At 40.0% G+C, this 22,663-nt stretch overlaps 1 protein-coding gene across 1 annotated transcript in view; it reads left to right on the top strand.

Annotated features, from left to right (window-relative positions):
- LOC109042632 (MFS-type efflux pump MSMEG_3705) overlaps positions 1-22,663 on the top strand; it is a 172,104-nt gene that overhangs the window by 109,891 nt on the left and 39,550 nt on the right. The window lies entirely within an intron of this gene.

Genomic DNA, 22,663 nt, shown 5'->3' with positions numbered 1-22,663 from the left:
ATTTGTTGGATCATTTCTCATAAATGGAAGGCCTTGTCCATATAGAGATAGGTTTACGGAACTTAACTTTCGCGCCATGTTCCGTGAACTTTCGCTAATAGTGTTGACAAGGCTTTCGCAAAAAATGTGACCAACACGAGTAAACGCGTCTTATACACCCCTCCCCCTCCGGCACGTTCACCTGATGGTTTTTATTGGTATTTTATTGGTGGTTTTTAATGAGATGGGGGCGGTAAAATACAGGCGGCCCATGGGCGGCAAGTAAGTAAATCCGGCCCTGCTAAAAATAATAAGATCTGTCCGAACAGCAACTTTCTACGTTCTACTACAAATTACTTATAGACCGTGCGATCTACAAGAATAAAGCACCAAAACACGATTCTGTGACCAGCGCAACTGACCCATTTTAAAATTGCGCCAAAAACATGGAATTAAAGCTCATATCCCCTTTCAGTCTTCTGAAGGAAAAAAATCCAGACCCCATTTTCCTTCATTTGAGCTAATTGCGAAATTGGTCCTGCTGAACTCAGCCCAAACAAAGGAGCGAATTCCTCCGATTGACAGCGCTTTTTTTCCCGTGATGTCTTAACAGCAAGTCATGCGGGGGTGGAGGTTTCGCTCATGCTCGCGCATCGACCTAGCCAACAATAAGAAACGAAGTCAGAGCTCAGACGAGGCACGTTCGACGTTTGCCGTGAGCCTAAAATCCTGTCCATTCGTCCGGGAATCAAATATTGACACGGTTGATGGAACGGCAGCAGGAGCTCGCGTTTCTAGCTCGCGGGCCCCCCTGCCCCCCCCCCTCAAGTCCCCCCCGCCCCCCGCTTCCTCCCACGGCTAATTCTACGAGGTGCGCTCACTCTGCCCAATCCTGTAATCAAATCATAACGATGGGATGGGTAACCCAGACGCGCATCACGACGCGACCTGCCACACGCCTGACCTTGGCCCAGAGCCGCCAATTCGCCCATGGCTCCCAGGGGTTTCCGTGGATAAACGTGGGAAAAATAGGGGGTTAAGAGTTGGCAACCGTGTGTTGTGCTATGGGTCTAAGTGGAAGATAGCTGGTTGGCAATCTTATGGCACACCCTTGCCAAACGATCCGAATGAAAACTGTCGGGAAATTTCTGATCGAAATATTCTGGGTCCTCGTGATGTTCGCCCAATCGATACGAGATGCTTGCTTCCGTGCTAAGGAAAACCGCCGTATGAACATTCGAGGGTTGCCAAATTTCCCTTGATAAAACATGTATTTTTGACTCATTCTTAAATATTTTTATATATTATAAAATATATCTTACATATATTCCTAATTTTCTCAAAAAATTCCGTTTTTATCGAAGGAAACTTGGCAACGTCTGAAGGTTCATACGGCGTCAGGGCCGGATTAAGGGGATGGCCACTTGGGCCGCGGCCCATGGCGGCAAAAGTAGGGGGCGGCAAATTTTGCAATTTTTTAAAAATCAGGTACAAAAAAATCGGATTCAGAAAAAAATTATAAACAAGAAAAGGTGACAAAATCTCTCATTTCCTGAGAGTTCATCAATTTCTAATTTTGTCGTATTTCGGTGATACAAAAGACTGCGCACTTTTAATTAGTTGAGTTAAGAGAGAGACCAAACACGTAATTTAGCCTGGAGCGGCGCGGCGCAGAGAGAAATGATGACGAGGAGAAATGATGAAAAGGAGAAGCCCTCGGCGCGGCGGTCGGCATGTAACACATATTAGCGCCTACGAGACTGCATGAATACTTCACGCATTGCGTCAAACACAGTACGGTCAACAGCGGTCGGCGCGGCGTAAAACGCACAGTGCCTACAAGACTACATGAATACTTCACACATTGCGCCAAACACAGTGTGGTCAGCGCGGCACGGCGGCGGAAGTTAAAATTATTAAACCACAATTATGTTTGTTCTTTCTTAATTTTTTAGTTCGTTTCTTACGAATGAAAGGCCTTGTCCACACAGAGATAGGTTTACGGAATTGAACTTTTGCTAGAAGTGTTGACAGGGCTTACGCAAAAATGTGTCCAACACGAGTGAACGCGTCTTATGCACCCTTCTCCCTCCGGCACGTTCAATTGATGGTTTTTATTGATGTTTCAAAATGAATGAGGAGAGGGCGGCAAGTAGGTAAATTCGGCCATGTACGGCGTTCTTCCTTAGCACGGCAGTGTTAGGCTGATCATACATTATTTTCCGCACCACGAAGGAGACGAAAGTCTGGCTCAGATTGGCAGGTGTAGAAATGGGGGTAGGGGGGGCTCTGACGCGATGTGACGTCGCGTATTTCGGAAAATTTTCCTACAGATGTTGTGAAAATATTGAACAAAACTGATTTTTCAAGTAAATAAAGACAGAGACTGTCGCAAAGTTGTAACCTAGGAAGGGATGCTGACCTGCGCGACGGCGCGTACCGGATAACGGCACGGGGCCCAGGATTTCGAATTTTAGAGGAAATTCATGAAGGGCCCTTGGAAAAAAGTGACCCTGAGGACTCAATATAATGGAGGGGTTGTAACTGCATGTTTCGAATTGTGTTATCTTTCTGTAGATGAACTTCATACACTGAGGGAAATATTTTCTGTCGTTCAAGCTAAGAGAGATAAGAGATTAAAAATAACTGTACAAAATGTTCTTGTAGTCATTATTTTCCCTTTTTTTTAAAATGAGGAGAAAGAGGAAATAATCCTCATTCGAAAGCAAAGCCTAATATGTATTTTATAGAGAAAACAAACAGGAAAATAAATACATTTTTCAAAGGATATTCATCCCATCCAAAAGCGATTTGATGCATTTCAGAACGTGTAACTTTTATGTTAGCAAGCAGAATTAATGATGATCTGAAAATTTAGTGGGCCTGTTTTTATTGCTTCCTCGAAGTTTTAATGGCGTTGCAGAATTACATTTTCCGTGGATATTTATTCGAATTTATATTGAGATTCTTTGTCAAATTGCTGAAATTATTATTTTTTCACACTGAATTTCAATCAAAGGATGAGGATAATTATTACTGCAAAATGACTAAAGCTCAGCAAACAACCGTACAGATTCAATGAAATATCAAAAGTCGCACGATACTTAGAAGGTGTCAATCACTAATGTAATTTCTTTGTGATTTTAATCCCTAAATAATAAATCCATTGATCAGAAAAAACTGTTCGCGTTTATTTACTTTGTAGTTGTTTAAGACTTTAAAGAATAACTAGCTGCTTCAGCTCGCTACGCTCGCTTGCGCCGCTAGCCGGGGGCAAGCCCCCTGGACCCCCAGTTACTCGCCCCGCGAGTAACTGTTGGCTCGCTTCGCGAGCCAAATTTTGCTACTACCAGTGCTTAGAGGACTTCCTGGAGGAAAAATGATAAATTCAAAAACAAAGAATAGGAAACTAAAAATTACCTACTTTTAGAAAAAGAAACAACCTTGAAAAATAAATAACACTCCTGGAAAAGAAAATCAGAACACTTTTTGAAAATGTAACGGTGCGAAAGGGTGAAGATAAATCACCAATTCTCTTGGAAGAAGACATGAGCCGACCCCCGACATGAGTGAAACTGCCGTAGGACCCATGCTAGGGTAGAAGGGTGACACGTGTTGTGAGCAGGTAGGGATGGGTTTACGTGGAGAGGGAAACGGAAAATCAGAGGGTGGGAGGTCCCCCAACCATATGACTCGTCCAGCGTCAAAAACGCAAATATGTCGTTATCAAATCGAGGTAAATTTTGCAACTTCGGTCGCGCAAATCGAAAAACGAAGGGGTCTTGGCACATCTAGACCCTATGAGCTTTCATTTAAAACAAATCCGAGGAAAATCGGTCCAGTAGTTTCCGAGATCGAATTAGCACAAACTGTCCAACGGCAAAAACGCTAATATGTCGTTATCAAATCGAGGTAAATTTTGCAACGTCGGTCGCGCAAATCGAAAAATCAAGGGATGTTGGCACGTCTACAGCCTAAGAGCTTTAATTTAAAACGGGAGACTTTCATTTCCGCACACTTTTGGGTCATTTTTCATTTCCACACATTTCTTCAAATTTCATTTCCGCACAGTTTCATTTCCACACATTTTATATCATACGCAAGTTGGCAACGTTGTTGACAAAAATTTGAGAAATAAAAAGAAAATTAACGACTCACCTACCTAAATGAAATCTGGATCATCTGCGTCATCTGAATGGTGTCCATCAGTTTTGTCCGTGAGGTTGTTTGTTTTGAAGCGGTGCAATTTCTTTTCCTCCCCAATTTCGTACAGGAAAGCTAAGGTACTGGTGACGTACTTGTAAATATAAAACGCATGCGTGAGACTCGTTATATTTTCTTCCATAGTTTTTTGTCTGTGTCTCTTCTGGAAGAATTCGCCTCGCAATATGGATTTTATTTTTAAGGAGATAATACTCTGGTTGTCGAGGATGCAACGTATTACTTGGTGTATATCGGGGTGAGAATGGTAAAATTCATGCTGTAACTTACTGTTATAGCTTTCCACTCCATTTGTGGTTGTGAACTCTGTATCGGTAATTGGAGCGGCCCACAAGGCAGGGGGGAACTTTGATGTAGGATTAATGTAGTTTTTTCTCAACATAGTCTAAAAATTTACTGGCATCCTCATGCTTTGGAGCTACTTCTTTCAACTCATTGAAGGCAGCTTGAACATCTTCAGGTTTGAGATAAGACAGTGAAAAAAAACATTGTAGCCACTGCTTTGTCGACATAAGTCGCTGTTGTCGTCTTTTTTATAGTAGTAAGCAAGCCTTAGGGTCTGGTAAGAATAAACGTGTTTCCACCAATTCTGGCCAAGATGGAACTTACATGCTCTCACTATAATTCCTGGAAATGCAGATCTTGCAGCGTTGTGAGCAGCAGTCTCGAAGTCAAACATAATTTCGGAAACTTGCAGATCCTCACAGTAATTTCTAGGCACATTCTTTTCAACAACACCACATAGCGTTATATGTTACCTCACTTTTAGAAGGCAAAAAAAATGTTGCGACGTGAACGTAAAAGCCTTGTTTATAAACATGGATCGTATAACTCTGGGCGAAATGATTGGGAGAATACGTGAAAGTGCCATCTCCAAGGAGTTTTTGACCATGCCTTATCAAAAACTTAATATTTTCAGGGAAGCTTACTCCAACTATCTTGTTTTTTTCGTCCGTTAAAACTATGGGACAGTCTTTCATCCCTCGTCAGTAGCTGAATTTTCTCTCGGATTCTGATATAATTCAACCATTTGTGATATCGCAATGTCAATGCTACGAGCTAATTTGGGCAATACTTTCCTTCTCGCTCGATAGCCGGCTAGCTGTATAGGCGGTAAATCAGAAAATGTCAGATCGTTTTTCTTTTCGCTTAACACTTGCTTCAGAACTTTTGACGGCTGAATGTGGACATCGTCTGCCGCTTTTCTTTTCACTGCCTGACGAATTTCTTTTTTTTGTAACGCTCCCTCACTGACGATCTCGTGGTTGTGCACTTTTTTACCACCTTCCTTTTTCTTTTCTAATATAGAGGAGACTAGACGATCAGTTTTTATAGTGACACCGCAGTTTTTGTCCACACATCGCCACACAAAACTGTTCTTTTGATCACGGAATTTATAAAATGTAGCACCTTCATGTACAATCATTGGGTTACCCCTGTCACTTTCAATTTTAAACATATTCAAACCACGTATTAAAACATTGACTACAATAATTATTGACCCGACCGGTTGGATTAAAAACGTAACACACTAAAATCACACGTTAAAAACCTTGAAATACACACGGTAAAAACGACTAATTAAAAAATTGGCTATGATAAATTATTCACCCGACCGCGGCTACCGACGACGTGTCACTGCCTTGTTTGTCATTGCGGTCCGCCGATCCTACGTGAGAGGAGCTAATCAGTCACCAGTGCGTTATCAAACGCACTCCTCGATGTGCGTTATAGTAAACATTTTCACCTCTTTCTGTAGATGTTGCCACATAGTGCAAAAAAAGAAGTGGGAGGAAATGAAATTTGGAAAAAGTGTGTGGAAATGAAATTTGGAAAAAGTGTGTGGAAATGAAAGTGTGCGGAGATGATATGCAGTCATTTAAAACAAATCCGAGGAAAATCGGTCCAGTAGTTTCCGAGATCGAATTAGCACAAACTGTCCAGCGTCAAAAACGCTAATATGTCGTTATCAAATCGAGGTAAATTTTGCAACGTCGGTCGCGCAAATCGAAAAATCAAGGGATGTTGGCACGTCTACAGCCTAAGAGCTTTCATTTAAAACAAATCCGAGGAAAATCGGTCCAGTAGTTTCCGAGATGGAATTAGCACAAACTATCCAGCGTCAAAAATGCAAATATGTCGTTATCAAATCGAGGTAAATTTTGCAACGTCGGTCGCGCAAATCGAAAAACCAAGGGATGTTGGCACGTCTACAGCCTAAGAGCTTTCATTTAAAACAAATCCGAGGAAAATCGGTCCAGTTGTTTCCGAGATCGAATTAGCACAAACTGTTGGAGGCCAAAAAAGGCCTTAGGATATTAAATATATAGAATAGATTCACGTTCTTCACTCTTCACATTTTAACTGAAATATCCTCAAAAAAATGACTTCTTCATAATTCATTGTCTGAAATGTAACAATATACTGGATTGGGACATGAGATAAATCAACACCAAAAATATAGAAAAATATCGAGATGTCAAAAAATTTGATTAAATTTTAGTTTTACTTTTAATTTTTAGGGAAAAGCGGAACTATTTTGCCTCAACTTATATTACAGCTGACTATTTTCGAAAAAATGTCTCGGAAAGCCAAAATAAAAGCTCAAAGGATCGAAACGCAAATATATGCCATTCTATGAACAGACTGAATGCTATGTTTTGCTGCCGGATACTCTCAGTTTTCAATAATGGTTTCCGTGGGAGCATGTATTTTGGAATAGCCAGCTGATATGTTCTTAGTTTAATCGCTCCGATTTTTGCTAAATATTTTTGATGAAACTAGTATTTTAGGAAACTTTGTTTGGTAGGTATCTCGATGACCTCAGATATAGATTCACCTTAAGTATCACATCAAATGTTGGCATCAGCTTCTCGGAAAAACTTGAGATAAGTTAGGCATTTGCAGATTAATTAATAAAATACCAAAGTTGTTCATTTGTGTCATTTGAAACGTTTCATTCGCCACAAAACCGCACGTTCTTCTCGATTCAGACTAATTTGCGAATGCTTTGTAATCAAACTAATTTGTCATTCTGCTAACTCATTCTTGTGTTAATTTATTTATGACAAGGTTACAGGTATAGAGTATCATCGAACTCTTGTAAGAGCTCTGTCGAGGTTTGTAAGACAAGACTTGGTCAGATGGATCAGTTGCACGCGCCACAAAGATTTTTTCGATGCTCGAGACATGAAGAACAATATCAATCTCTAGTTACTGATAACATCTATAAAACCCAGATATTGTCCTTCGAAAAAAATTATATGGCATCAACTGCGGTACCGCATGCGCCAATTTCCTCCACCTTGGATGTATCTCAATCAGTGATGCACAAATTTCCACTGATTTTTCGCTAGACAGCACTGATCGACCAAGGTGGATCATTGTATGCACTACCTTGATGTCATACAGTTTTTTAGAGGTGATATCTTTGTTAAAACTGAACGTAGACAAATGACATTTGAATCGATCTAATTTTTTTTGCTGCTCCATAATTTACGACCAATTAAACACAATTCTGTGACTTATGCAACTGCCGGATTTGCCGGAAACTTCATTACATTCTCTATAGTGTCCGATTTCTCAAGATGTTTCGGTTTTTCCGCAGGCAGGAAGTAAGCGGATTGCTCCAACATTCTTACTAATTTCCCACCAAATAGTTAACTATGCTTATTGCCGATAAGTGCGTCCGTGCTCATTGTGAACTTTTGATTAGTATATCGCTGACCAGAGTGTGAGATACGCATTCTCCGTTTGTGACGTTGTAGACCTCCTGTCATACTTTATTTTTTCAGTGGACAAACTAGTCAACGTAATTTTTTGAAAAATTCCTTGATTTTCTTCTTTCTAAGCAGAATATTCTGTAAAAATTTCAAGCTATAAAGTTGACTTGTATCCCTCCTCGAAAAAATAAACTTGGAACGGAAAGTTTGAAACACAGTAACGGAGATTTCGACGGTGAAATTACTAATCCACGTATCTCGTTTACGGTATTTAAAAATCTCCGCTCGTGATTTATCTTTTTAAGGAGAACAAATCAGCATTGTTCCTTTAAATTTTCTCAGAATTTGTTTTCACAGGGGAGAAAAATCACGGGAGTTTTTAAGAATTGTCATTGCAAAGTATGACGGGAAGTCTGTGACGTCGCAAACCGTGATACGTGGTTTTCCTATTTAGCCATTGATATGTGGTTTCGCACTTTAGCCATCGATATGCTTTCGAAGTGCTTTGGTTCTCACCCTTCAGGGGCCCACTCCTCTCCTCCATTCAAAGGTGCTTTTGAACCAATGATTAAATGTCAATTTTTTGCCGCCCAAAAGAGCAAGGAAAACCTGATTAGAGCGGAGCCCGTGCCTCACGTCAACGCTGATTGAAATAACGAGCTGATCAGTGACTAATTCTGATTTAGTTGTCGACTGCAGAAAAAAACTCGCTCTGACAATGAACCGATAACTTCCTGAAGGCGAAAAAATGACCACGCAGGGGTAAGAGACTCACGAGTGCAGTATGAAAAAGTGTGATTCGGAAAGTACAGAGGTCACGGTGAAGGAATCACGCGTCAATCATTTATTGACCGCCCTGTCCAAAATACTGACAAATTAGCTGATCACCATTCTTTTATCATGTGTCAAAGGTAGGAGTAATCCACACGATATAATGCAGGAAGTCCAGCCGCCAACATCAAACAATTACCCGCCCACCAACTCCTGAGCTCAGTTTCTCACTCTCTAATGATCCCGGTTGCCGTTTAGACTTGAAATATACACATTCGGGATCTTGATGATAGATTTTATTCGTTCCATCAGGCAGTCATTAATAGTGGCGGGGCGTGCCTTGCGATATATCGATTGATCTGCCATTTAAAACCGATGGAAAAGGATCGATAAACAGGGTTTTCGCAACGAGCACCTTAATAATCGATTCTTTACCACAGCTTCAAACCGGAAAAATATCGAGAATCGATCATTCACGCCTCGCCACTGGTCAAAACTGACGTGCTAAGGAAAAACGTCGTTAGAAACTTCGAGGGTTGCCAAATTTCCTCTTAGAAAATAGTTATTTTTGGAGGAACTCATAAATATTTTTCCTTGAAATTTCCAGGATCTTTAGGTGGAATTGCGAACAAAATTATCTGAAAAATCGGGGGACAAATATTTAAACATTCTCCGAAAATTCGTGATTTTCTAAAGGATATTTGGCAACGCCTGAAGGTTCATACGGCGTTCTTCCTTAGCACAGCAGCGACTGTCTACAGCATCGGTGTTTCTTGAGGTCACGGGGAAATCCTCGTCCGGAGAGAATATGTCTTTCCCACAAGTTCTGGGTACGGAGAGGACCATGACCTTCATCATTTTGATGATTTTTTTTCGTGGATGATTGGTGAGCGGTGTAAGTGGGCACGCTTGGACATCTCGGTGCCGGCCAGGAGGAACCCGGAATTGAGTGAATTTCTGGTTCATGATCGTATTCGTGCCGAGCCCACTCCACCTCTCGTCTAAAAATGACATTTGACGAAATTAGGATGTGAACAGGCGGCTCTCCGACATTTAATTGGCGAATGTGTACGCTGTACGTCTACCTCTCACGTCTTTGCCAAAATCTATCCTGGCGGAAGTTTTTTGTGGGCTCTAGCCTTGACAAAGAGTACTCACTGAGTGATCCTCTTATTTAGGTGTCAGACTTGTTGTTCCTCAGTAAAATTTGCTCTCATTTGCGACACAGGGAATAAAAGAATGCCTGCATTATCATGCTTTAGAAATTCATGCTCTTCAGAAAAAAATTAATAGAGACTTTAAGGGGCTTGGAGGACAAGACTCATAAGTGCAGTTTTTGCTATTTCGAAAAATACGTGTTAGAGGTTTCGAAACAACATGGATCTTTATGGCGGAAAGAATGTTCAAACTGACTTTTTGATGCTTAAATATTAGAATTTGGAAGTGAGTTTTTCACAGAATAGCATCAAGACTAGTTTTACTTGAAATCATTGATGGCTCATTTTTTTTTTCAAAAACTGCGCTTAGGCGGCTTGTCCTGCAAGCACCCCAATTAGGTCTTATTTTGACCCATCAAACACGTTATTCATTATTAGTTATTTCTGTACTGATATATGGACGCGTTTATGCTATAAAAGAAACTATATCCATAGGGTTCACGTGAGATATAGTTCCTTTTTGCATAAATACGTTTATGTAAGCCGCATTTGGGTCGCCTTCTCGGAAAATTTTTCTGAACTGACTCGATAAATGGACGATTCTGTCAACAGAACTATGTGCATATGACGTGAGCCTGTATGCATGACTCTATGGGCTCAGGCTCTGCTCAATGCACTAGTTCCGTTGGAAATACGTCAATGGCCTCTGTGTACATCTGTGAGGAAAATAGGGTATTTGTGGGGAACAGTAAGAAAAACCACAGTAGAATTACTTACATAATTTAATATGTGTTTGATTCTGTCACACAGTTTAACCAATCGGTTATATAACGCAGGAGCCCATGCTCTCTACATCTGATAATTCTCGGAATGTGCAGGGGAGCTGAGATATTCTCGTGCACTTATAACTTGTGAGCGTAACACACATCGGTGAGTGTGAAGTATGCTCACTGCTCAGCCCTGCCAAGGGTGTGTTTATAAGTGTTAAACTTCGTCATTTCAGATACCTTGAATCAGAAAAAAGGACGGTAATATTTAGTCGGACACAAGTATACAGAGTACAAAGCTCTCGGATTTTGTGACAGCTTTTACAGGAATGCACATCTTTTGCCGTGAAAGTTGCTGTCATCAGGATTTTCTGTCAAAGTCCGAAGACTTTCCACGAAGGTTTTAATACTTTGAAGACATGTCCATACTGCTTTTCGATTCTCTGAAAGTTGTTTGTAAAACATTCGTTAAAGAAAATGACCGCGAAGAAGTAAAGCGGGAAATGGAAATAGGAGCAACATCTGACTATATTTTGCACTGCTGAATTAATGTTTCTAGCTCATACTATAAACGATGTACGTGTCTCTAGTTTTCCTGTGCAGATAGGTCCCTTTATAGATGAGCCAGAATTATTAGTTCTTCAATATAAAATGCAGTCTAATTAGCACATTTTTTTTTCTCATTTAGAAAAATTCATTCTAAAATTTCAATCTCTAGGCAATCTGTTCTGTTAAACATTCATGTTTTCTTGGTCCACATCGTGCAAAGAAAAGCAAATGATGATTTGTCTATAACTCCATCGTTAATGAATCGAACGCCATAAAAAGTTGGGTTCCGGAAACCAGGTACCCTGAAATTTAAAATTTTTAAAATCCCTCGTCATTTTCCCGCGATTTTATCACGCAATTCTTGATTGTGGCAGACAGGCGTACCCCTAACTATGTTTCCTACTCTTTACAACTGCAATTATCACTTGAACCGAGGAAACTTATATTTTCCTTTAATGAGCCCTCCTGTCGCTACTAATGAGTGCATGTATGGAAGGATCTCCACTCGTAAATTGGCCGATCAGTGCACAAGTAAAGACCTCTTTATTAACGCTCATACTAATTGACTATTTTTCGCTGGATATGGGCATGGGTATGTCTCCTTCGATCGCATCTTGGAGAAAAACGCTAATGTTTGCGTTACGAACAAAAACTCCATTACGGCGATACAGTGTGGACTAGGAACACATCCTCTGCAGAGGGGAGGAATCCAACATTGTATTCAAATTTATGTAACCGGTATTTTTACCACGAGGTACGCTGAACTGGTCATCTTGACAAGCGGTTGATTGTGTGTTACGCAACAATCGAAGCAAGTGATTCGAAAGAAGCAAAATTTATCAATAGAATTCCTTATGTAACTTGGCTATAATCATTGGGTATTTTAAATCATTATATCCCCATCGGAAATCAGCGAGACTCAATATTCCACTTTTTTTGTCTCGATCTTGAACTTCAGAGGCATTAGATAACTTTCAGAGTTTTTATGCGTTTCTCCACTGATGTGTGATCTTCAGCTGATGGAAAAATTTCTTTTTTCAGTATCTATTGCATTTGAATTTCATCTTTTTAAATGTTCTTTTTACTATGGTGATGTCAAAAATAATTCCAGATTTCTATTTCTCATTACAAACGCAATTTTCTTGTCACAAATTGTGCAGTTCTTGATAATTCCTTCGATAGTTTGCAAAATATACAGTTCAGGAAAAGTCAGAAAGATGATAACTATTTTCCGTGTATTATAAAATAGGAAAGTCGTGTTTAGGAATTACATAACCTCTTTTTTCAATTTTTGATCAACTTGTATTTTTGTGTCGCGAGAGAACTTGAATAACTCTTCAAAACTCCATGAAAATATTATGCAAGGGTTTGCATAACGCCTTTCTGTGAACCTCACCTTGGCTTTGGGGCTGATTGTTTTCGCACAAAGATAGTTATTGGCTCTTTCAGCTATTCGATATTTTGAGCGATAACTATTTAGACACAGGTGTCGTGGGGTCGTATACTTAGCTTTTTGAACGAGATCTTTAAGGCGCATCGAATACATTTTTCAGAGTGCAATGGTGAATTGTTCCAGGACGTTTTTGCAGAGGATCTTTCGCCCAGAATATATAACAAACTACCCTGATGAGATATTTCATCGCGTGTTCAGAGGCTTAGCCCCCTGACCTCTCCTAGGTCGGACCGCAGTTGTACCATAAGGGAGGAGTCGGAAGACATTCCACCATTTTCTGACGCAACGAAGGAGATTTAAGCACTTAAGCGACACGCTTGTGCTTTGCCCAGGTCCTTTTTAGCCAATTTGTACTCAAATAAATATGTCCCTCCATTGACCTCCGGCTTTAATACCACTAAACCCACTGTCCCGAAAAAAATCAGTTTCACAGAGAAAACAACTCCGGCCGTGGAGGCCGTACTTACGGGCTATACTAGACATACGGTCCGCGTTCCGGACTCAAAGGCCGAAAGTTCCGGGCGTAGCACCCGGAGCAATCAAAGCTACAGCTCTAGCACCCGGAACTTTCGGTCTCCGAGCCCGGAACGGACGGTACGTATGCCTAGATAACCCATAACTTTTTCTTCAGTGTTTCTATGGAAGATCTCAACTTTTTCAAAAAATTAGTGGACGTGGGCGAAGAACGAAGGTCGTTTCAAAACTCAGCACTAAATTCATGGGCTTCACCTACCTATATTCAACGTTTTAATTTTGTTTTCTTCTCGTTTTTCTTGCTGACCAAAGTAGTTTACTCTTACTATCCTCGATGTTTGGACTGGGTCAAAAAACTCAAGTTGTAGTAATTGACTCGGATTGAGATCAACTTTTGACCCAGTTCTCAAGAGTATGTGAGACTCTGAGTTAAATCAGTTTTCAATTTCACCACGAAGGGGCAAGCGGAAAAAGCGCTAAGAGCGGAAAGATCTGCACTGTAAAAATTGCCGAACGAAGGGGAATCCTCATATGACTAAGAGCGGAAAACACAATGGGTTCAACGCTCGTGGACGTAAACACAGGGAGGAGTGAGCTGCGAAAAAATAATTTGTGTGGAAGCGCCACTGCAGTAGCGCCTGCGTCTAGTTATTATGTAAGAATTCTTAGTAGAATGCCGCGCCGGCGCGGCGGTGAGATTAGCCTCCAGATTTTCACAGACGTCAAAAGTGACAAAGCGCGTGGCGACGCGACGGACGCGCGCGCGCCGCGACGCTCCGCGACGCTGGATAAATACCTGCCATTCATCATTCTGATTCACGACTCGGCGATTGTAATCTTCCGGTCTACGATGCTGCGGCGGGAAATTTGTGAAAATTGTCGTGCGTCAAGTTTTCCGCAGGGAAATTGCAATTTTACCGTTGCACCATTTTTTACTTTCACATTTTTCGTTGCTACTCGGACGTAAGGGCGTATTTTGATTTCAACGTGAGCCCTGTTTCCCATATAACTCTATATTTTCCAGGGCTCATGTGGTAGTTGATATATAGTATAGATACGCCCTTACGTCAGAGGAGAGGAGCAACGTCTTATGACCTAAACGTAAAAACTGGTCTTATTATTAAAGTTACACCCATCATAATTGGACCACGTTTAGCAGAAAGGAACCAAGACACATCAGTTATAGCCAAATTTAACTGGGCAATTTAATTTTTTAAAAGAGAACGTTTTTGCGGATTTCTATGAAAATGTGAAGGAATTGGCCTCTTACTAGGCAGAAAATTCACTGAAATTTGCACAAAAATCTGCACAACGGTTTTCTCGTAAAAATTAAATTGTCCGATTTAATCTGGCAATAGCTGATGTGGCTTGGCTAAAAAGCAACACCTTGACTTACCGTTGTTTGTTCATACCTCTAGACACCCTCTTACTTACATATAATATTAATTTCCCATTTTTTTACATCATGTGGGGCAAAACTTTTCAGTAAACAATATGCAGGTGTCCAATTTTTCCTCATAATCTGGGATACATTTTGCATTTGACTTACAAAGAGCGTACGTACCATTTTTTCCCTATGTACGTAAGTGTTTTTTCAGATGAGTCAGAGATTGTAGTTCCTAATTGCAAAATGAAGTCCAAAAGGAAAGCACGGAAATTAAAAACTTGGTAAGCGCTATCAAGCGTTGCAATGTAGGTGTACGTTGCTTCTGACTGTGAAGTAAAAGACTAGGTGTCTCCGCTTCATGGACTTTGCGATGCGAATTTTCTCTTAATAGTGGTCGTATTTTCACGGGGAGAATTGTTTTTCTCAGCTACAGGAATCCCGTTTAATGAGAGAAACAGTTGCACAACACCTAACGACGCCTTACGGCGCTTATCAGGTTGAATGGTCCACTCTTTAAATGTTAAGATTGCTTTAAGGTCGAATACTTCTCTCCTAGGATTAACCTTGAGGTACGTATCGAATATTTTTATAATCGGACGAATACGTATGGCTGAATTATCCTAATTTTGCTGACTTCGTCCATTCCGTTATTATGAAGACTTTACCTACTTTAATTTAAAAGCAGTGATGCCATTTTGTAAATAATGCGATGTGAATTTTTTTTACACTGATGAGGTATAGTTTATTGACTAAAATTAACTAAATTAATCGTGCTATGCGGATGAATGATGCTAAGCGTGAAGTGTAAAATGAGTAATATTAATCAATAGAGGTGCAATCATCCTGTCGGAAACTTACGTTTTGATTTTGTTTTTGGCGAAAAACCGATGTGAAAAATTTCGTGTGATCGTTTTAATAAAGTTAATTTTCTACACCTCTAAAAACGCCATTGAATTAAAAAAAAAATCGGATGGAAATTTTCCTTCATCGAAGGAAGCGAGGAGATAAAATCAAACAAAAAGGAATATCGCACCCGACATTTACTGAAAAAATAAGTAGCCTTTTTGAAAATGTGTAATTTTGCATCATAAGTTCAGACTGACTACTATATTCCCACGAGTTTAACACAGTGGTGATTCTGGAAAGTTGGCAACATTGTTTTTCCTCCATTTAAATGTATGTAAAACAATCGATTCTTGGTGAGCCCGCTTGCCTCACATAAAATCGATATTTTTAATAGATTTAAATGGAGAAAAAACGGTGTCACCAACTTGCAAAATCGCCACTGGTTTGCCATGATTAGAGCGCATTCCGAGGCTATAGACACTGATGGTCAGCATCCTATATATTTAATATTTCGAGCGAGAAGGGAGAATACCCAGACAAATACATGGTAAAACTTCCTTCCTATAACAGTCCCCAGCTGTTGTATTGGTATTGCAGCTTGGGGGCCCGGGAATTCCCGCGGAATTTAAACAAGTTTTAAAGTGACACGAAAGCGACGCTGAAGACGCATGACATCAGCATCAGAATATCCAAGTCTGAGGGTTTATCCCGACCTCGGGCAGCTTCTACACTTGCTCCTCTGCCTGCTTCCCTCCTCACCCCCCCCCCGCCCATATCATGTGAAACTGGTTTTCCGAGGAAAGGATACAGTCCAGCTCGGACTTTCAGCGATTCCGGTGCGTCATACGTACTTTTGCCTTTTCCTTTTCGCACGCCTCTAATCTCAGCCTTTCCTTGATCAAAAATGGAGCAATTCCCCGATCTGTGGTTTTATTCTCAGAATTCAGTTAAAAATAATTATCCCCGAGAATAGACCTCTTTTTAAATAAATGTATTGAGATTCTTCAGAGGGTTTTAAATATATCTTCAAGGAAACTTAGTATTTACGGTAGTTCGCGTTCTTTTTTTATCCCTCCAGAGAGATGAAGTTTCATTGGGCAACTTTTGTACTTTGCGATTTTACTGGTGAGCCATGAGTCAAACCGAATCAATATGTCTTGTTATCTTTTTCTTTAAACAGTTCAGAAGTTGTTTTTTAAAACTTCTTCAGCTTTCAACGAGGCCTCTTTTTTTCTCTCTTACTTTGTTTAGAATTTGAAAGATATACAGTCATGTAAAAGTTCTTTTCATTTGTGAGCGAAAAAGGTTCTGCGTTCAAATTGAAGCTCTATCAATTTTAGAACGGGAATTTTTCCTGTTATGTCACTAACTCCGTCCGGAAGTAGGTGAAATTTTTGCTTTGAAAAATCGACTTGATCGGTGACTTTGCTTCGTGTGGACCTGATTGAGTCAAATTATTTTTCGTCGGTTTGAACCTATATTATTACTTCCCAAGGAATATTCAAAGATTGATCCCCAGGTTTTTACAGGTTATAGTCGATAAATTTTTGAGGAAATAAGCCTCAATTTCAACATCTCTGACGACCAATAATGATGAAATTCACAGTATATCTTGAGTCCTTTTTATCTAGGTTTGATTTACTCTCGATTGATAGATTTGTCTAATTCGAAGTAAAGGTTCCGGATGGAAAAGAGTTAATTTTCTCGATAAGAAAGCAATCAAACTTAAATTGATCACACTGAATATATCAAGAGCTAAAATACTGATACTGTTGTGTATGTTTAATAATGCGATAAGGCCTTGAAATTAGAAAATCGTTGATAGCTGCGGTCTAAGCGGCAAGACTAATCAACTATAATAAAAGCCGTTTATCAAAGTAAAAGTTCATTTCACATCTTCCTCAAATCGCATCATCCACGTTGGCATGCCATAAACATACCTGTTCGTCAAATCGAAAGGATTGAGCTCAGGCTAATTCTTTAAATGTCTATGACTGTTGGTTTTACGGCCAAAGTAATTCTTTTGTCCATTAATCGGAAGCTGAATTCGGATGATCTAAATGCCTTTGTGGCGTTCATGTCTATTTGAGCAATAAGAAACCGGAAGTGAAATCGAAAGCTATAGAGAAATTCGAAAATTGGGCGCAAAAGTCAACAATTCCCCGCAAGTCTACATTTTAAGTGCACCTCTGGATCAAATGTTGATCTGCATTCCCTTACCTTATATCGAGGTTGTCCGATAATCATTTACGTCTTCGTCGTCTGAACTTTTAAGAAACACGAAATCTTCGTATGCACTCAAAATACCTCTCAAGTCTGCAATCCAACAAGTTTTTACGGTAAAACGTTCACTGCAGCACTTAACTCTCTCCAAAATAAGTATTTATAACTACTTTTACATTTCTCTTTACTTTTACGTTTCGGGATCTTCTTAATGTTATTGCAACGTTGCAAAGGCTTACATGAAAAATCATCTATTAATTCATTCACAAATGCATGTTTTCTACTGAAAATGTCTGAGTGCTGTTGAATCTTTGATTCCATTTTTATTTAGAATAATTTGCAAGTAGGAAAATGGAAGCTAAAATTAAATTTGAAAGAACATGTTTGGTCTCACAAACTTCAAAATAAGTTCTTAGCAAGCTTAAAGCTACTTACTTATGGACAAAATGTTATGAAATTACCAATTTTTCAGCTCTTACAACTTTTTTTATCGGACACGATAAAACTGTAGGAAATCTAGAAAACTTTCGGCTGAACCAAATTTCCGGAAACTAAGTAAAACTATCTGAAATTTTTAGTCATAGATATTCACTAGAAATAGTGGCGATTTTTCACTTTCTTTCTTACTGTCGAGTCAAATATAATTACTTATAAAAATACCGCTCCGCTATAACGATCTTGTAAGGAGATAATATGTTGAGGTTTCTTTACATGCCTATGTACTAATACTTGCATACATTAGGTACTAGTATAGTGTGAAAGGTCTAGTGCAAGGCACTCAATGTCTGCAACCTTGTCAGAAACCTCCTGCAACGAACCAAGTGCAGGGACGCACAATAATCCCATTATTCGATATAGTAACCCATGTGGTTAAAATTTCGCTTCTTTTTTGTGCATGAACATGACCCTTCACGATTCAATCAAAGGAAGCTCTAATGGATCAACACGAAAAATATTGGGCGTGGAAAATCGACGATGCAAGGAAGTGAATGCCTAGAGCTGTCTGGCTTTGCCACATCGACTAGGTTAATAGGAAACTCCACTTCAAATGAGTTGTTAAATCAGAGCTTTCAGCGGGGGAGACGCAACATTGTCGGGGCTTATTTTGATGAATGACTAAGCAGCACGGCGAACGCGTGTGCGACACGTCGGAAGCGCGAGTGAAAGACAAAAGATTTTAATCTTGTAGGTCATCGCTTGGGTGTATTGTATTGCTCGGGTAATCCAGGTAGCACCTTGTGACCTTAGCCAGGGTAAGCCATAAACATCGGCTCCTAATAAACAATCCCGCGAGTTTGGAATAGGAAGATTAATTAAATCAAATTGTCCTCATGCTTGTCTGTGATATCCGGAGTTTCCGGGCCCTGTCATAAGACGGCGTGGCGCCCCGCACGCCACTGGGTTACTGTGCAAAATAGGGAACGTAAGCCGTAATATGTCAAATGTAGCCAGTCCATATATTTTTATAGCCAGTCTTCAACTATGCATTTGCAACCGCGAAAACGCATTTAAAATTTTCAGATCAGATAATAAGACCAGGCAAAAGTGCAATATGTTTCAAAATTGAATTGGTTTCCGGTAGACGGGCGTAAGTTCAAAAACTCATGAGCTTTATTGTCTTGCGTGATCAACAAAAGCCAGAACTCACGAGTTTTTGGACTTACGCCCGCGCGTCTGATAGAAACCGATTCAATAATGGCTCGTTGCTGATCAAACAATTATTAAAGCGTGGCTTCAAAGCGTTTCAATCCATTTCGCCTTTTGAAGCCAAGGCTTTATACTATGAAATCTGTGAGAAACCTATCTGTTTTACAAAATTTTAAAAGGCCAACAATTAGACGTCCATCATATTATAAGAACGTAACTACATTTCCGTATTGCAAAACACTCCCACGCTATACTCTAACTGGGAAACTGTCAGACATTTCTGTCTGAGAATTTAGCAAAATTTAGGACAGAAATAGTACAGTTTTATTCTTGTAAACAATGAAATCGTTTGAATAAATTTTTAATTTGGCTTTAAATTATACGAAGAAGACTTTAAATTTGATTCCTTAACAAAAATATGGTAAAAGGGCGTCCTTCCCCCTTCGTTCGATTTCTCAATCAGTGATGAAGCGGAGACACTAAACAACTCGCCTCTCAAAACAACGCCTTGATGCAACTATTCAAACTCTATGGATGAGCGTGCGTGTTGCCTATTCAAAAAGTGAAGGCGATTTAGCTTCCTTCGTCCGATGCCCTTACAGCGAAACGATACGCTGTTTCACGTGTCATCTAAGACAGCGCCTTGATGCAACTATTCGTGCTCTAAGGATGAGCGTGTTGCCTATTTAAAAAGTGAAGGCGATCCAGCTTCCCTCGTCCGAAGCCCTTACAGCGAAACGATGCGCTGTTTCACGTGTCATCTAAGACAGCGCCTTGATACAACTATTCGTGCTCTATGGATGAGCGTGTTGCCTGATCAAAAAGTGAAGGCGTTCCAGCATTCCTGGACCGCACAACAAACATTACACGCATCTTACTGTTGCAAGTTGCTGGCGAGTGATCGCACCATTGTCCAAGAGCCAGCAACTGCCGCGCAAAGGAAGAACATCGTTTTAATATGTTGTCAAATTTTCCCAAATAAAATATTCAATCTCGGCAATAAATATGGATAATCTTCGTTGAACTTCGCGTGCACTGGATAAAATTGTATTCAATAAATCCAACGTGACAGGTCTACATGTTTGGGCGAACCCTGTTTTCGAACGTGGTTTTATTATGTTATTATTTGTATTTGCACAAATGTTAATCTCTCTCGGAACTAAAATGTGAGTGCAAATACACGCCGGTCAGTGTGTCTATTTTTCAAGGATAAATAAAATCTTGAAATTTCACGTAAAACATTTCGTGAAAGATCAAGAATCATTGAAAATTATTGAAAATTGCCTCGCAGAAGTAAATTTTTAACTTAAAAAATGAGACTAGCTTAAAATGCACCTAATATTCGGATGTTTGCATTCATGGCGATTGTTTCAGTCTTCTTTACCTCATTTACTTTTTCAATAGGCGACACAATGTTTATCCATAAAGCACAAATCGTTGCATCAAAGCGTTGTCGTAGAAGTCAAGTAAAAAGCAGCTTGTCAAATCGCTGTAGAAACGGACCTGGAAAGCCGGAACGCCTTCACTTTCTGAGTAGGCAACACGCTCATCCATAGAGCACGAATAGTTGTATCAAGGCGTTGAAGTGGGAGTGCAGTAAAAAGCAGCGTGTCAAATCGCTGTAGAAGCGGACTAGGAAAGCCGAAGCGCCTTCACTTTCTGAATAGGCAACACGCTCATCCATAGAGCACGAATAGTTGTATCAATATCAAGGCGTTGTCTTGGATACCACGTTGCGTGGTTCCTTCGCCTCGTCGCTCACGTCGCTGGCTGAAAAGTTGAACAAAGAGGGAGAGACGTCTTTTTATTATATCTACGTGAGTAAATAGAGTTTCAAAACCCGATGTGGTTTCCTTGTTTCAGTGCGAAAAGTTGACGTCTCAGAACTGTTGTATTTATCAATCTCGCCGCCACTAAGTGCAAGCACGGTTATCAATAGAACCGCAGGATCTCGGATAGGATCCCAACTTCGGCAGGACTAATTAGTAATTAATTGCGAACGAGCTGCAAATTCTAAGAAAATACCTGGCCTGTGAAGTTTGTTGTTGTTTTCGAGGGCGCATCTCTAATACGTCGAAATATTAATCAAATTAAAAATTAATGAAGCCTCCTTTCATCGCAAATGTTTTACTGAATCACCGTGTCCAGCTTCCATACAAATATTTGCCGATGGGTTTTTGTTTACCCTCACAATTTTTCACTCGCAAATGGTTCGCTTTGAAAAAACATGATTGAGCGTCTTCATCTTCACCATTGATTCCTCTCAAGACTGAAGCTCTCGAATTTTGATACTTCTTGAGCTGCAATGCAACTGTTTCTGTAAGAGCTTCGCACTCCAGCTCGTAAGTTAAAATCTTCTATCGCCGACTCAGATCTTCATTATGAAAATCATTGACCTTCGGTAAAGTTCAGTAATCCTGAAAAAGAACAGTGAACCAATCAGTATTTGAAGAACTATTGATGGAGCAAAAAGGAAAGTTGCTTCAAATTAAAAGAGGCTCAAAAATCTCGATACGCACATCAGAAAATTCTTAAATTCTCTAACTTTGCACTCCATGTTAGAAACGAATTTTTGAGCCTTTGGGTTTGAAAAGTACATGACGACGTGGGTAAAATTTCATTATAAGTCATCTTGGATCTTCTTTTCATTTCTTTTGCCACCTCTCCATCGTTCTCTTCTTGGTAGCAAGGTATGCTGACAGCGAGGAAGACAGAACCATTTGGCTATTGAAATCAGCCTAAATGAATATACTTGATCATATACTTGAAAATAATAGATTTCTTCTTTTTACTCTTCTTCTTTTTCGTATTCTGATTTGGAAGACGAAAGACTAAAAGACGTTATAAAATACCAGAGACCGTCAAGCTAAGGTCAAGCGACACGAGGTACAAATCCACGTTTAGACAGCTATCGCCGAACGGAGGATATTTTCTGGCCTACATCAAATATTGAAGGCGCAAAGGCAATATGAGCGAAAATCTCATTTCCCATTTTCCCTTTCACGTTAATTGGACCGTGTTTAGCAGAAAAGGAACGAAGCCACATCAGTGATTGCCAAATTGAATTGGACAATTTACTTTTTTACAAGAGGACGTTTGTGCGGATTCCTTTGAAAATGTTGAGGAACTTGCTTCGTGCCATGCAGAAAATTCACCAAAATTTGCATAAAAATCAGCACAACCTTTTTAATGTTAATAATTTAATTTGGCCGTAGCTGATGTGCCTTGGTTCCTTTCTTCTTAGCGCGGTCAAATTGTGCATTCTCCAAATGTCAGGTCAGAGGACACCGGAGTTCATCAACAATGCACGTCAAAAACCGCGAAGCTAACGTATGTCCACAACCGTCCATCAATCGCACCGCTAATCGTTCACCGGACACGTTAAACGATCGTTCAGCCGAAGCTCGTTGCCATCGACGTCGCTAGGTATATCCGTTGCGATCCATTAAATGTCATTACAGGCGTGA

Source organism: Bemisia tabaci, chromosome 6, assembly GCF_918797505.1.
Source record: "Bemisia tabaci chromosome 6, PGI_BMITA_v3".
Taxonomy (NCBI): Eukaryota; Metazoa; Arthropoda; class Insecta; order Hemiptera; family Aleyrodidae; genus Bemisia; species Bemisia tabaci.
The sequence above is the reverse complement of the archived record's forward strand: the minus strand, read 5'-3'. Positions and strand labels throughout refer to the sequence as shown.